At 33.2% G+C, this 17,752-nt stretch overlaps 1 long non-coding RNA gene across 1 annotated transcript in view; it reads left to right on the top strand.

Moving 5' to 3' along the window:
* The first annotated feature begins 7,255 nt into the window (after positions 1-7,255).
* LOC146999205 (uncharacterized) overlaps positions 7,256-17,752 on the top strand; it is a 30,947-nt gene continuing 20,450 nt past the window's right edge. The window contains exon 1 of the long non-coding RNA XR_015039524.1: positions 7,256-7,554. This is a non-coding gene — a long non-coding RNA (uncharacterized LOC146999205). The remainder of the gene's footprint in view (positions 7,555-17,752) is intronic.

Here is a 17,752-nt window from a genome sequence, read left to right as displayed (position 1 = left end):
GCAATCGAGTTAAACTGAATTAAAAAATTAAAAATTAATTTTAAAAAATGAGATGATTTTAAAGATTTTTCCCCTTTTCATTATTTTTAAGTTTTCATTGTTAGAGAATCCTGCGACAGACGGAACCGGGCTTATACATTTTTCTCTCTTCATTATCGGCAATAAATAGCCTTCTTTTGTGAGTTATTTAAGTAAACCCATGCTTTACCGAGAGTCAGAATGCACTTGAATTTCATCTTCTCAATAGTTTCTACACAGGGTTCTACAAATTGTTCTGCGTTGAGCCTCAGATCTCCGCAAAAGCTGGTGAACATTATGTTTTTTTATCTTTTTTATGTTATAAATCTTGAATTATTATTTTATGTATTACTGTTACAGATTTATTTAAAGACTTTATTATCGATTTCTGCGTCAGCAGTTTTTCTCTTTTTACCGCGATTTAATTTAGAAATATTAAAAACCGTAGGCGCTTTTTTCGGGTATTCGTTTGGAGTCTTCGTTTCCATGTAGAAGTAATGACTGGCGATTTTTCCCTTTCCGGTTAATAATGTTGCTTATTTTGCACTTCGAAATTTTAATACCATTCGTTTCTTAAGGTTTTGAACTATGGAAAAGGTATCTTTCTCTTCCGAAAGCAGAAAAAAAAAAAAAAAAAAAACTATTTTTCAATGCACAGCTTGCTTACACGCAGTATTTTAAATGAAAAATAAATTTAAAAGTAGCAGGCGGTATTTCTCATTTCTGGTAATAATCTGTTGCCAAAAATGTTCATTCCAAAACATTTACCTTTTTAAAATCCTTTATCGAAATCGAAGTCAATAATAAGCCGCCCAGTCGATATAGTGGTCAGTGAAGCTGACTGCGACGCCGAAGGGCCTGGGTTTAAATCCCGGAGAAGGCTGTAACTGTCCGTCCCTTCATAGGAAAGGTGATGGTGGCCCACCTATTAGGTGCCTCCATAATAAAGAGACCACCACATCCGGCATTGTATAGATTAATGGACTGTGCTACATTTGCAATTGTTCACAGTCTGCCATTGGGAAAAAAAAAAAAAAAAAAAAAAAATAAAATAAAATAAAATAAATAAATAAAAAATCTGAAATGTTTCAGATTTTAAATTACGTCCAAGGGGCGTTTTTTTAACGTTTTGAGTGTTACCTTTATTTATTAAATATCATGTTCTTTGCACTTAAACCATAAAATTCAGTTCAAGAGCAATATCGCAAAATAATGTTAAATTAAGCATATCTTTAGAATTTCCGATATACACAGCCTTGCGAGCTGGAGATAAAAGTATTTTTTTTCTATATAACGTTGCCATTTCTCGCTTTTAAAGCACTGAGTTTGTAAATCAAAAATTCGTTAAAGTTTTACAAAATATAAAATCTATAATAAAACAAATTCCAAATTTGGGATTTCAGATGCCCATATTCGCAGTAGGATTTCGTCATTCAAAATTCGATGGCTCTATGTACCATTGTTTTATCACAATGCGAGAAATAGACAATCATTTATGCAGATTTTTCATTATTTAATTTCTTCAAATATAATTCAGGACTCTAACATTTTGTGGCAACAGTTTGAAAAGTGAACCGACGTTTATGAGTCCGACGCAAAATCGCAAAACGAAAACAATAGTCCTTCAGGGACAAAGCCCCTTTGGACTAAAAACTTAAGTCAATAAATATTGCTATATTTAACGCAACAAGCATAAACTAATTTCGAAATTGATAACCAAGAAAGGGTTCCAGAAATATTTCAATAAATATATTAGCGCTGAGGAAAACATGCGACAATGAAAATGTAAAATATACTGATAAGCTTAAGTCGGTAATGTGTACTCCTTATCACCTTACACAGGTTTCATTAAAAAAAAATCATTGTGAAAATATATTCAGCAGATCATTGTAGGAATAATGCCACCATGTATGGCTGGCATGCCTTATTGCTTAATAAAATATAGTGGTATCTCAGTATAAGCCATTAATACCAAACACATTTTCCCGCTAAAAGAAAAAAAAAAAAGGATATGGAAGTGTTGAGATTTTAATGTTTACCCAAAAGAGTTCTTTTAAATTTTTATATGGTTTATCAGTGTAGATTATCAACAGGGATAGCCTAAGTGGAATAACGAAATATTTTATAGGATAGTAAATGAATATACGTTTGGACTAACATGGACACGTTATGTATTTCGTGTATATTTGAAAAGTGAAAAAATATATAACGTAATTCTATAAAAATATTGAATATTTTTAATTAGCTACATCATGAATTAAATCCATTTTTATTTAACTGTATCAGATTCAGAAATAAAAAAATAATATTCTAAAGGACAGCATCTATTGCTTTTAAATAGCTTGATTTGTTTATGAATAACAGACAGATTAAATGTGAAAGACAAATAAAGAGCGCTTGTCACGTGCCAAAGAATGAAATATTGTAAAATATAGGAGTCTAATTTTTCCAGAAAAACGGCAAGCTTGATAAAAAAACGGTGGCAAGTGATTAATAAGAGAGAGAGGGAAAGGTAAGATGAGAAGAAATAAGAATTAAAAAAATAAACAGATGGTTAAGAAATAAGAGAGAGATAAGGCAGAGAGCCATCGGAGATAAAACAGAGAGCGATCAGAGATAAAAGGAGGTGATGCAAGCCAAAGAGAGATAACAGAAGGAGATGTAAGACAAAGAGTGATAAGAAAGAAAAAAAAGTTAACAGAAATCAGATAAAAAAGAAAGATGTATTAGGCTATAAGGTAGAAAAAATTAAGAAACAAAGCACAGAGAGATAAGAGAAATCAGAAATAAAAGAATAGGATAGGATGAGATAAAAAAAGAGATATGTAGACAGAAATAAGAGATAAGGCAGAAACAGATAAGAGAAATCAGAAATCAAAGGATGATATCGTATCCTATGGAGAGTAAAACAGAGATCAGGTTGAGAGAAGTAAGAAAGAGCTTACAGATAAGAGAAAGATAAGAAGACGAGAGATAAGAAAGGAGAATGATAAGACAGACTATATAAATACAGAATGATTGCGTACAGCACAGTAGCTTCGACAAACAAATTAAAATTCTTGAATTTTTAAAAGTAATATTTTTTGTTTTGGCAATTCTTATTTTGGTTCGATGAGTATATTACAAATTAACGACATAATAATTGCACTAAAAAGTACAAGCAGGAGAAATAATTTTAAAGCCCTGTGAAATACTAGAAATTGTATCGTATTGTTTATTTATTTGTTATTTCTTTTTTAATTTCATTTGATATAATGCCAGTTCACAGTATCAGCTATGCTGAGAAATTAAGCTAGTTTTTAACAAAGGAACTAATTGTCTTGATTTCATTCAAAGTCTCTAATACTGAACTAATACTAATATTAAAGAGAGATGGTGAAATTTTAAAATTATTTTTCTAATTAAAATGTATGCTAATTTAGTTGTAATAGAAATCAAATTAATTAAATTCTAAAACAGTAATTTAATATGCATAATTCAAGTTAACTTTAAAAATACAAATAAATTTAGTTCAAAATAGTTAATAAAATTTTAAATTTATCATTATATAAAAGATATTCCTGTTTAAATGTGTTTTTTTTTAAATTTGCTTCGCTTTGTAAACTTCTTAAGCATATTCAGCTGAACATGTTATAAGTGAAAATTCGTAAATGGTAAAAATTTAACTTTATTTGAAAGAATAAATAATTTTAAAATGATTTCAAGTCTGTGTCTCTACAGATTTGCAATCCATCCGGAAAAGAAAGAAACACGTCTTAAAAAAGAAATCTGAGCACCATTTACCAAGCACGTGCGGGAAAGAAACTTCACTTTTAAGGACATTAAAATTACCGAATCTAATCTACTTTTTTAATCATGCGCAATACCGGCATCACAGCTGCTAGACTGGCGCGAGCTCTAGTGCATTAGAGCTTAACACTTTTCTTTGATTGCTTTTCGCTACGAACTCCGGATTCATTTCATCCGGCGCTCGTCAGAGCGTCTTAATAACCGAAAATGGGGTCTTGCCTTTGAAGATGCCTGCACGATAAAGGGGGTTGCTGGAAAATTAACCGCGACAGGATGGAACGCCCTTTATGTTTTTGGCGGAATGACCGTTTACGCAGGCGTGCTAAGGGTCTGTGTTCTTCCTCCTCTGCAGCGTAATGCGATTTTGAAAATTCACCAAGGGAAACGAGAAATAATGTCGAGTCATTTCTGTCCATCTTATCTTTGTAATTGGCCACTGACGGTTCCACTAATGTACCACTAACGTTCAACACCACCGTATAAAGTATAGGTTGCTTGTAACTCTTTGCGCAAGTTTAAACCATGGTAATTTTGGATGCAAATTTGCGTATAACTGCATATAAAAGATCTATTTCTAATATTTTAATGTAGTGCAATTTACAGTAATAGCAATCAACACGACTGGATGTATCCATTCAAGCAAACTTTTAAGCAAAGTTTTCTTTTAGGAACCCTCTTTTTGTTTTTTCTTTTAGAAACTCAAAGTTTCCCTCTCTTATGAAAGAAAAACAGGATAATGAGAAGCTGCAGGGTAATTTTGGAACTTTTTACTATGTGGAACACTAGGTCTAGGCCTCTAAGTCTAGGTCAAAATCAGGTCTTTGTAATTACCATCTTTTAGAAACATGTAAGGTTTATCCTAAGTTTTTAACAGTTAATATTTAGTTAAAGCCACTTTCCTGTCGCTTCTAATTTCAGCTTACAAATTTTCTGCCAGAATGTGTTCTTAGAATCGCGGTTAAATGCAAATGAAGGAAGAACAATATTTTAAGTCGAAGTTCCACTGACTTCGTTAGAGAGCCAGAGATTCTGACCGGCGCGCGTTCGCCGTTTGGCTATACTCTCTGTAAGTTATTACTACGACCGGCCATATTTCAGGCCCTTGATAGCTTCGCCGTTTATTTAGCGTTTAAGAGGCCAATTGCTGTAGAATTTTGATAGCTTTGCCTATATCTTTATAGTTAAGTTTATTTCTTAGTAATCTTGAGCTCCAGCCCAAATCGAGGCTTTTCTGTACGTCCTGAGAAGAGGACCGACTGTGAACTTTGTTTTGAGCGATAAAGTATAAAGGTTGATTAAAAACCTTTCTTGAGTTTCTGTCTTCTGAACTAACGCGATTATTCGCTTACCAGCTCTCAAGGTTGCACACATTTAGGTGTAGGTTGGAATATTACAAACATTGGGCCAGCTTTTTCAAAATGAAAATATTCTTCAATGTTTTTTAAGAGCCCCTAGCTGCCAAGAAGTAAAATCCCTGAGCACTCGTGGTTCGACACGAGTACGGATTCCGATCGGGACGGGCTATCTGCATGAGAGGTTTTATGATTTTCCTTCTATATAACATGAATGTGAGCCGATTTTCCATAGAAAGCCTTCCACAAAACACCCCTTTCAATAAACATTGAGTGATTTGCTGTAATATAAATAATCTAATCTAATCCTCAGTTATTTTAAGGATTAGATTTTGTTCATAAATAAGATGATCTAAGGAAAGTTGCGTTTCAGGAGCAGAGAAAGAGCTTCGGTGGGATCCCTTAAAGCAATAACCTACACATAAGGCTCAGCAGAATCTTGGGGTTCCACGCAACTTTTCTAGGGATTCCTTGTACCAAAATCCAACTTTGAAAGAATTTTTGACATTAATTAAGCTGACGGAAAAGTTAAACATCCAAAGTAATTAATTAAAAATACTTCTTATTTTTGTTGTAACTGATACCTTAAATAACATGCAGATCTATTTCTACGAGTCAAATTATAATGAAATAATATTTTATTTATTTTTTTTTTTTCTATTTTTCTCGAAAAATGTGACCAACCTCGATATGTTTTAGCGCTTATTTAACAATTATTTTTCTGAGGTTAGTTCGGGTCACACAAACAAAAGGCTATAGTTTGGTGGATTCTACGAATGAATAAAATTTGAAGACCATTGCCGTAAAGATCATTTCAAGGCAATTAGGGACTAAGGTTCAATTAAGGTAATTCAGTGCCCAAATATTTGGTAAACTTTGCTCGGAAAGACGCCATTCAAAAACTGACGCACATGCTGAGCATATATATGTATAAAAATGCAAGAAATGAAGAATTATTATGGTATTTACAGTGTATTTCTCTTTCTGTTCCGAAATTAACAGTGGTTAAAGCTGATCAAAAAAAGCTGATTTTCGAATACTCTTTAAAAACTGTCAAATTTAGAATGAGTAAATTAAACCCTCGTGCTTGCCAATTCCGTCTGTTCGTTTAAATATTTCAAATCTCGATCTCCTAGTTTAAGAAACTTATGATATGTTAAATAAGAGCAAAAATATTTTCTCTTAATTTTAAGAAGAAAATTACAAGTACAATATATTTTTGCTATATTTTACGGAAAAGCGTATAGCTATTACTGATTATGTAAGTGAAAATTGATTGTGGATCTTATTGTACTCTAATACCTACAGCATTTTGCTGATATTTGCGCGTTGGAGGGTAATATAGCTAACCGTCCCACATTTCTTATCTGCCACCAATCACATGAAAAGAACTTCGGATTCACAGATTTTACGTGCCATTGTTTCTTATGAACAAAATACGCGAACTAATGCTTCTTTTCATACATTCTCACTGTGACTTAATTTTTTATTTTTGCCAACTTCTGTTAAACTGATTCAAGGTGAAATACTATGAATTAAGAATATCCTTCATGCAGTCGGGGATTTTTAACTAGAATGGACACTTAACTTCCAGATCATTTTTAAGTAATATCGGATATTTATATGCCAGATAATGAAATTCTACTATATATCAATAAAATGAAGCGGGTAAAAGTATAAAAAGATCAAGAAGAAAGTATAGAAGAAAATATTCTCACACTGTTTAATTAATAGCCTTAAAATTTAATTATTGAATATAATATTACGTATTAAAAATTGAAATATGGCCTTTCTATATCAAAATGCTAACCATCTAAGTATTTATTCTGGTTTTTATTACTCACAAATATGTTTTTGATCTTTCTGTTTTACTTCAAGGCAACGTAAGGATTTCGAATTAATACACGCACTTCGTCTTTGGCAGAAAATTTTGAATCAAATTACACTTCATCATTATTCTTGCATAATTGAATATTTCCCTCTCATGCGCAATTTTACTCACGCTTTCGTGCAATTTATTCGAAGTTCGACAAACCGGAATCTTAACTCCACTTAGAACTTCTACCAGGCACTTGATGGCTTGAGGGGCGGTTCTGATGGCCACCTCTAATGGATCGAAGAATGTTGCCATTTTTCATTGCCTCCTGCCCGCTCGTTGTTTATGGCATTAGCCGTTATGACACCGATGGAGTTAATTAAGGCACGTTGCGCCATTTTGTCGACGATATTTCGATGGGTAAGCAAAACGGGAGAGAGATTGCAGGAGGGGAGTCTACAAGTCCAGGGTTTTCAAGCTGCTTCCTACAGGGATCGGTCAGAAATTCTGGGATTGCGGAATAGGATTGAAATGGCAGCTCCAAAAATGGCTCAAGCTGAGTGCCAGGGTCGATTCTTTGTAAGTATCGTAAAAAATAATAATTTAATCAAATTCGTTCCTTCCTGATTATTCGCCTTTTCTAATTATAGTCTTTGTCTGTATTCTGAAAAGTGAAACGCTTGTCGGAATCGATCCTTTACCACAGTGGTCTTAAACTCAAATTGCACCCGTGCCAAATGGGCAGTCTTAAAGTAGCCGACTGACCCCGATATAAAGATAAATAAATAAAATTAAAAAGGGAAAAACCTAACAAAACAAAATTTGTTAACTAAATTAAAAAAAATACTATATATTTTTCAAGACATGCATATAAAAATGACACAAAAATTTCAGATTTACATTTATTCAGTTACTTGTAATATATTGAAGTAATTATTAAATAAGTTATTTTTAATTTAAACTAGAAAGAAATGTACGAAAGACTTCTCAAGAGGGGCAAAACTTGAGAATAAATAATTACAACCTATTTTCTCTCTCTCTCTCTCTTTTTTTTTTTTTTTTTTATTTATTACCATTTTCTGTGAAGCATATAGAAAAATACATATTTGTTTGAAAATAGTTATAAGCTTCTTTGTTTTTTATTGTACCTTTCATCTACAAATTCATGGCGTTACGATTTTCATAATCTTGGAGGGAGGAAAATTACTAGGAAGTATCGTCATCACCCGTTTGTAGATACTCATAGGCAGTCTGTTTCTTTTGTTAGACTTTAATTTTCAGCTACGGAAAAAACTGCTTGCATGTTATGAACTCCCTAACAGGGACTAAGTAACTAATTGCTTAGCGCAAATTTGTACCTGAGGATATTTATCTTCTGACAATTACTAATAAAGGTTAATAAATTTTGTATCTTTAAATCTTTGAAAAAGGTTTATAACACAGTGTGAATTAATAAACTTCATTTCTAGAATTACCGGAGCGTTACTCACTATCGTTTTGGTAGTGAAGATGACGTTAAAATTGAATTCGAAAATTCGATTAAAGTCTTAAAACTTTTTCTTCAAATTCTTGTCATAATAATGGTAATTAATTTATAGAAAATGTATTCGAGAGCCGTATAAAATTGCTTTGCCGCATGTGGCCCGCGGGCCCACAGTTTGAGACCATTGCTTTACCAGTATAACCAGTTAAGTGCTATGCTTGTATCGATCTTGTGCTGGCGTCAATCGTATGAAATATCGATGCTATGTCAGTGTCGATCTTTCGATCGCAGCTATCTGTGAACGTGATATATGTGCATTAATCTTCTTATTTATTACACATTGATCAAAACTCCTTTTTATAGTGTCCATCTTATGCCACTACCTAGCGAATGTCGCATACAGTTGTCGATAATGACGCAGGGTCCATTGCATACGTTATGACAATTCTCTGTGCATTAATCCTCTTATTGATTACTACAACTCTATCAAAAAAAATTTTATAAGCTTTTGTTCACTAATGGTCGTTTGTCTCATAGTGAAAGGTTTGTCATCGATTTTAAACCACTTCTTGATAGGCTATCGGACTCAAATTTTTCACACATATTGCTAGTAGATGACAATACAGTCTGGTGAAATTATAGGGTAGTTTCTCTCTCCTTCCATCATGCCTTCGTGATGTAAAGGTACCACACTCGGCGCGTATTCGAGAGGTCCAGATTCGAGTCCCGTCGAGGGCATCGCACATTTTTCACGTCTCCAGCATCAAAAAGACCTAATGGCTCTACAGTGCCGCTCGAACTAAAAGGTGGTGGACGATAATTCGTCACCAATAGGATTTGGCGACTGGGTCCCCTAATCCCCAGTCGCCCTTTAAAAGGAGGGAGTATATAAGGTATTTTCGCCCTCCTTTCCGCATGCCTTCGTGATTTAATCGGAAGCATACTCGACGCGTATTCAGTATTCACAAGGTCCAGGTTTCAAGTCCCGGCCAAGAGGTTCTTTGTCCCGGTGAAGGCCCAGTATATTTTTCACGTCTCCAGGATAAAAAAAATCCTAATTACTAAAATGAGCTTCTCAAAATTCGATTTAAACAGCTTTAATTTAACTTTGAAACGATGTTTCCCGCATATCTTTGCTTAATAAACAAACTAAAAAATCTCAGAATTTCACTGTTTGCACCGTCGGATAGAGCATAAACAAATCTTCAAGATGATATTCATGTGAATTTTCTAAATTTTTGGCGAATATTTGAAAATTGCTGGATTTTTGCCGACTTTTTCATTCTAAAATTTGCCGGTTTTGGGATTTTTTTGGATTAAAGTTTCATCATTTAAAAACTGTATCTGTTATAAAGTTTTTCCGTAGAATATAATACTAAATCTTCGCACTCTTTTAAAGCACGGATGACAAAAAGATATTGTTGCGTGTGTACGGGTTCGTTACGTAATGAATGCACAAGTCCGATGAAAAATGAAGAAAATTTATTATTATCACAACAAATATGATTAAATGTCCTCAAATAATCGTGCAGTACCACAATATATCACAGTAGTTATCTTCTAACTACTCAAACGTTCAAGAGAACTTAAGTGAAAACAGCTAAAGAAAGCTAATCCGCGAATTCGCTACAATCAACAAGAGCAGTTTCCTAAACAAACTCTTAAAACAACAATAAACTAAGTAACTAACTCTAACAACGAACTGAAATCGAAATCGAAATCGAGTGAATGGTTAGGCGGCATTTAGTAGCCTCTGCTCCTTTAACCGTCTCTGTTGGAGATATGCCCTAAGGCGTTGGGAAGAATTAAAAATTAAGGTGATTTACACCGCACCGACAAAGGTGAAGCAGGGACATGTGCTAATGCACGTGAGTTGGTCAAGTAGACTTTGGAGAAGGAGCATCTGGCCGCCGTACAAGCTGTGATGTATCTTCACTAGTTGAAGAAAGATGATACGTCGAGGTCAGTCACGTGGGTGGTCACCCACCCAAGTACTGACCCCGAGCTCTGCTGCTGTAAACAGGGTAACCTGTGTGTTGAAAAACTGAAAGAAATCGTAAACATAGTGAAATTCCCTCAAATGCTTCTAAGCTGGTGATTACTCTTCACTTTCAGCAAATCGTATCAGTGTCATGGCTGCTTTGAACCCGGCAGTAAACTTCTCAGCCGTGGTTTTTGCAGCGCGGATCTTCTCAACGTGCTCAACAATACTGTTCAGAAATTTTTTGATTTTAGGATCTTGGATCCAGTTTATGATATCCTTGTACTCTGTGGGTTTGTTTTCCAACGAACTGAGAGGTTTGCCTCCTTTTTATATGATTTTAAATCGCGTGCGCGAAATTTCTGGTATTTTCTCGAAAGCGAAAAGAGATATTTATTTATTAAATGTTAGATGCACGTGCTCTTGTATTTTTAATTTTCCGGCTTAGCTTTCCTTTAATATTCATCACACGCTGCATTGCGCTGTGGAATAAAACAATTTTATTTATATTCTACTAAAATCTACTAACATTATCTATTCAAATACCAAATCCGTAACAATATTAAGGCATTTTTTTATAAAGCAGCTGAGCACTAGCAGAAGGGGAAGAAGTTGCGGACCTTTATTTGGCGTCACGGGATTCGCTTGGATTTTTCGAACTTACGATGCGATTATACGTCGTACTGCTTTTCTTGCTTTTGTATACATTTTTCTCTCTAATACTGATTTTATTTATTTATTTATTAATCCCCTCTTCCCTTGCTAGAAAACTTTATGGAAATTCCTTTTTATTGCGCGGATAGTGTGAGTTTACCTAATGCAGTGGTCTCAAACTCGATTAGCACACGGGCCGCATGAAGGATCTAAAATCAGATCTCTGGTCATTTTTTTAAAATTTTTAACAAAGTGAAACATTTTATTAACAGAATTAAAAAAATATTTGAATGAATTTTAACTATTTATTAAGCTTACTAAATATCTATCAAAACATACATGAACAGTAATAATAATATAGCGCAAGAAAAACATTTAAATTTATATTTATTTTCTCTTAGAAATCTAAAGTTTGGTACCTGCAAGACATTTTTGTTGGTTACACTTTGTTATTCAAATATATTCACCGCTAAACATTAAATACTGAGACTGATATTTCTTTCAAAAGATTCTCATGCGCTTAATTAATCATTGATTAATTTACTTTAATTTAAGCTAAAAGTAAAAAAAAGATTACAAAACTTTCTAAGTTCTCAGAGAAAATTTTCCAAGTGGAACGAAACTAAAGGATAAATAATGATAATCTAATTTTATTCTCTTATGTAGTAAATTTTTCTTTGACTCATAAACAATAATAAATGGGTCTGTATGTTAATAATTACAGATTTTGCATAGCAAATATACAAATGTAATAAAGCTTTGGGACATAAAAAAACATCAAAATGCTGTAAATGGATCATTCTTAAATCTTGTGAATGGTAGTGTCCTTTGTTTTTTACGAACTGAAGGTAGCATAGAATTCTAAATACTCGAATTAACTGATACCACTGCTCATTTGGTTGTTCAAAATATCCCCGGATGATTTGGTTAGCTTTTATATATAGACCAAATTTGCATTTATTTTATGCAAGTAAAAGCAATTTTCGTTTATCCTACCTAGTTTAGAATATATTTAAAGCAAAATAAAAAAGGCAATTTTTTCGACAAAATTAAAAAAGGCGATTTTTTAAAAATTCATTTAAAACCTAACCCATTTTAATTCTACAATTCCTATACTAACATAATCAAATCAGTTATGTAATCTAAAACTAAACGCACAGAATTACTTCTATTTTTAATAGTTTCAAAAACATACTCGGAATAAACGTGTAATAAACATAATGTTAAATAAAAAATATGAAAATTTACACTTTATCAATAATAATAATAATAATAATAATAATAATAATAATAATAATAATAATAATAATAACACCAATAGTTCACACAATATATATTAAAAGTTAAGTTACGCATCATGATATTAAAAAAAGTAGGGAATTGGTGTATAGCATCACCCCATTTTTTTGAAAACTGCAGTTATGCATGAACTCACAGGTAAAATAAAGTGTAGTAATAATAAAAATAGGCACGCAATTATTTTTTTTCATTAATGCTTGTAGGCTGACATTTAAGGAATACTTTAGGCAAGTGTGCATTCATTTAAAATAATTTAATAGCTTCCTGAAACACAGTATTCTTTTTATATGGTTTAAATTCTAAAATAAAAAAAGCATAAATAAAATCAAGAACAAAGGTTTTTTTTTTATCCAACCAAGTAATCTGGTAGTCAGTGTTTATTAAATTATTTAAAACGTTCGCATGCTCATACCCGACTACTATCTGGATCTTTTGTTCATCTCTGTTTGTACAGAAATGCTGTACTTTTATAAAGACTCTGTGCCAATAAAAACGATTCTCCTTTAGTCGCATCACAGTTTCTATAATAGCAAAATACTTCATGGAAGATATTCTAAAATCGACTTCTTGTCTTTTAACTCGTTTGTTTTAGCCGTGAAAGGACTATTAGTCTCGAAATAGGATTTTGCGTTGGTTCACTATTAAGCGGCGTATCACTTTTCAAATTGTTGCCCCAAATATTAAGGCCGTGTATTATTTTTAAAGAAATTAAATATTGAAGAATCTGCATCCATGTACTTATATTCCTTGCACTGTTAAAAAACGACGGTACCTAGAGCCATCCAATTTTGAATAACGTAGTCCTCCACCTGAACTTGGGTGCCTGGAAGTTTGAATTTGGAGTTTGCTTTATTATTTATTTCCTATTTTGCAAAACTTTAGCGAAATTTTGATTAGCAAACTCAACGATTTGAAAGCGAACAGTAGCAACACTGTCCAAATAAATCATTTCGAAGAGTGGGCGAGATTGTTGCCATTCGGAAAAATGAAGATATTTATCTTTCAATTTTAATTAACAAATTCAGTTTTATGAAAAGGATGTGTTGAAGCAGCCGGAAATAAAATACTTTTACCTTCCACACGCTAGCATGCTGCCATTCAGCCTAAGATACTTTCAGATGATATCTGGAAGGTTACTCGTAATGAGCGAAAAAACGAAGCTATCTTAAAGCAATAAACACAGTTCTCGAAACTATTTTTTCCTATTTTTTAACGAAATTGGTTTAAATAAACAAGTATTAAAAGAATGTGATGCTTAGTTAGAAATATTCGATATTTTTATGAAATTATCCTAGCAAGACTCTTTAAAGTTATTATATCGCGCGAGCTGCTAGTTTTTAAAGAAATAATATAGCGAATATAAAGATATGCATGGCAACCTCTAACACATTATCGGGAGTTCTAAAGGTATGTTTTTTTAAATACTTTGTGATTTTGCTGTTGAACTGAATTTTAATGTGGCGTAAATGCGAAGAACGGGATATTTAGTAAATAAAGTTAGCACATGAAAAATTAATACTAAAAAGACAAAAAAAATTATTCTTCATGTTACTAAGAAAACTGAATATGCATACAGAGGGAAAAGTCTGAAAAACTATAAACATGTACTGCAACAATCAACATTGCATCGGGAATTCTGAACATATGCTGCTATGCAGCTTTAAAAAATTTTTGTGATTTTGTTGTTGAACAGTAAGTGGTGTAAAAAATAAAGCTTAAAAGAAAAAAAAAAAAAAAATTGTTTAAGTGCTTGAGCAGAATGGTAGACTGCGAGCTCAGCGATATCATTATATTTTATACTGTTATTCTAATATTTTCTCTTTTTTTTATATCGTTATTTTTTTAATTAGTGCGTTCGCAAATGCTTCTTTAAAATGGATACTTTTAAAAATAATTTGTTTTTTTTTATTTTTTAATAAAAACAGCATTTTAGTATTTGTTGAAGTAATAATTAATTTGCAGAGAAGTCAGAGACCTCTGGTGGCAGACTTCAGAATTAGCAAGAATGAACCCATGCGGATGGTTTTATTTCTTGCAAACTTCGCAACAGGTAATTACAGTAAATTTCCTGAAAGATTATTTTTATAATGGCAAAATACACAAGGACTGTCTAGCTAAAGAGAGGAACTACCAAGAGAATGTACCAAAGGAAATGTGAAATAATAAATAGATGTCGTAGGATTTGGGAATTTTATTTATTTACAGCACTACGTAACAAAAAGTTTTAACCGACGCTTTTTACATGAGTTTGAACGCAAAGGCAGCGTACAGGTTCTCTTGTAAATGCTGTTCTTTAATACCATTTATAATTTAGTTTCTTTATTCCTAATTTATTTATTTATTCCCCCCATTTTTAATTTCTTGTACGAAGTAAAAAGGAAGTGGTATAATCGCGAAAAGTTTCAGGCATCACATTTCAACGCAAATATCCATTTTCACCGCTATCGAACGCAATTTAACAATGTTTTTGCGTGACATCTGTATGTAAGGACAGGATAAAGGACTTTTTTTCCTATCAAAAAATTGTAAAATTAATTTAAAATGAATTCTAAAGAGAATTTTTCGGGGCGTCTGTGCATACGTACGCGCGTATGTATATCGCATCGCATAACTAAAAAACGAGTAGCCTCAGAACGTTGAAATTTTGTATATAGGACTGCTATAACATGTAGATGTGCACTTCGTATTTTGGTTGCAATCGGCCGTACCAAAAGTATATAAATATATATATATCCACTCTGTTACTCGGCTTAGTGATCTCAGTTTCTTTATTCTTATATGTTTGTAAATTGTACATATTTTGCTTTCAAAATGATTGAATTATGTTGTTCTTATCTTCCGGTTAAGGTTTTTATGCCTTTAGTAAATCTGCATGCAATATTTTTAGAATTATCAACAATTTAAAAGTTGTTTAAGTGCCGCTAAGCCTAATAATTTTTTCCATGGCGCCCATTGCTTGTTTACATTTGAAACAGCAGAATAGTACATTTGTTGCAAATCTGGAGAAAGTGAGCTTCGCAATAACAAAGATAACGCCTTATTTTATTATTGCGAATTAAATCATGCTTAATCCATTCTGGAATTTATTCGAGAAAATAAGTGTTTCAGATTTACTTCATAATTTTCAGTACAGAGTTCTAAAGCATTTTTGCCTTATCGCGAAGTGAGAACTAAATTAATTGAATGAGAAATACTGAACCGTCTGTGAAAAATGGATTTTTTTTTCTTTTTTTTGTTGCTGTTGTTCTTTGCTTAATTTCTTTTATACATCGTTTTAGATTTATTATAGTATTTGAATAAAACATGCGTCAACGATTAGATAATTCTTAAGATGATATAAATTTTGCGCATTCTGAGTTAAGAAATGAATGAAATTTAACGCTAGTGTTGGAGTGTCTCTGCGGTTAACAAATATAGTGAATTTTAAAAAGTGTATTTATTCTATTGTGGTCTATGCGCTATCGACGAATTAGATTTAATTTAGTCCAATAAGTTTAAATGAAATGCAAGGAAAAATGGGTATAATTTAATATTCTGTATAAGGAAGTCATGTGGCGCATACATCAGATTTTTTATAATGTGCTCCTTTTGTTTCGAATATTGACATAAAATTTTCCCTCGAATTACCGGAGAGTGTGTAAAAATGGGAGATTTATATAATATATAAAATATATAGAAATCAGTGATTTACTTAATCGTGAAGAAGTCGAGGCAATAACTGAAATTATATACCATAAAATTGAAATCGAATTTGTCGATGGAATAAACATTGAGGAAGAGGACAAAGCCGGACTTTCAGTGCTTGAGTTATGCGGATATCGTTTCAAATGTCGCAAGAATAGAAGAGGCAGAGAGTAATACTGAAAACACAAGCGAAGGAGATATTGAAAATTTCACTAGTCCCGAGACAACAAAGACTTCTGTTGAAACTCTACTGGACTCTATTCCAATTAGTAAACGGATTTTCTATAAATATGGAGGATGTTAACTTCATAAGCTTATTGAACCCGACCGAATATCTGGACAGGAAATATATGTGCGATCCCCCTGCTTCTCCCTTAATTCTGACCGGGGCAGGCTCCTGACGGCAAATGCGAGATTTGTTCATAACACTCAGCAATTTGTACTTTCTGCGATGCTTTCCATATTGGCGAATGAACTACGTTGAGAGTTTTGAGTGCCCATTAAAAGGCCACTGCCCGTTGTTGTTATCTGCTTTAATGAAGCCCCTACATCGCCATCAGACAAATTCCGATGAGTAGTGGACGAGACCAGGTTGCTTGGATGATGTTTCCGTCAAATGGGAGGGAGAACTTTCATCCACCAAATCGATTGTCGGTTGCTTTGTTGATGGATGAGGCTTTTAAATTTGCTGTGGTAGTATAATAAATGCTAATTAGATGTTAGACCTAAGCTAAGTTCAAGAATGTTTCTAAGAGATTCATGAATTAACTACGCCTCCGCCTGGAATTTATTTCATTTAAGTGCTTTAGTCCCTTTAACCTTATTTGATGCAGTAATTTCACCGAAGCATTAAATATTTTAACAGTAGAAATTGTGTAATCCATCTTCACTTTTAGTTTCGCATGTAGGTGTTCTTATGTAAAGTCATAACAGAGCTTTAGTGACGTTTTATACTCATTAGGTTTTTTGATGCTGGAGATTTCGTTTCAACTTGCAAATGCGAGCAAATATTTTCACACATGAAATTCGAGTAAGAACAGGTTTTCTTTGGTTTATTTAGATTACGGCAAAGCACACGAGGGCTATCTTCCTAAGGGGAGGGATGCCTTCGTGAAGGACTTTCTAAGGGAAACTGCCTCGCATACACGTCACACATGGGGAAAACTAGAGCAAGAGCAGGAGCAGCTTAACTACGAAAAACTCAGATGCATATATTCGTCATAAGACGACTAACTAAAGCCAGACTTGACTAAACTGACGTCACGAGCTCAGCATCAAGGGTTAGGTTAGGTTAGGTTATTTAATTACGGCAAAGCCTCGAGTGCTATCTGCCTACGGGGAGGGATGCCTTCGTGGAGGACTTTCTAAGGGAAACTGGCTCGTATACACGTTACACATGGAGAAAACCACGAAAACACCCATGCAGCCAGCCCGTTCGCGGGATTCGAACCTCGGACCGAACTACCAGTGTTCAGCCACTTTTACCGCTCGGCCGCTTCAGCATCAAGGGAGCCATTGATGTCGAAGAGTAAAATAAAGTTCATTCAGTTATGATTGTGTTTATAATTAGGATTATTATTTTAATTTTTAGGTTTAAAGTGCAAAGCACATTTCATTTATTTTCTCAATAAAATTTATCTTGTTATTCACGAAAAAAGACTGATTAAAATGAAAAT

This window comes from Stegodyphus dumicola, chromosome 1 (assembly GCF_044657685.1).
Source record: "Stegodyphus dumicola isolate Sdum_Otavi_A_Nest chromosome 1, ASM4465768v1".
Taxonomy (NCBI): Eukaryota; Metazoa; Arthropoda; class Arachnida; order Araneae; family Eresidae; genus Stegodyphus; species Stegodyphus dumicola.
This window is presented reverse-complemented; position numbering and strand designations above follow the sequence as displayed.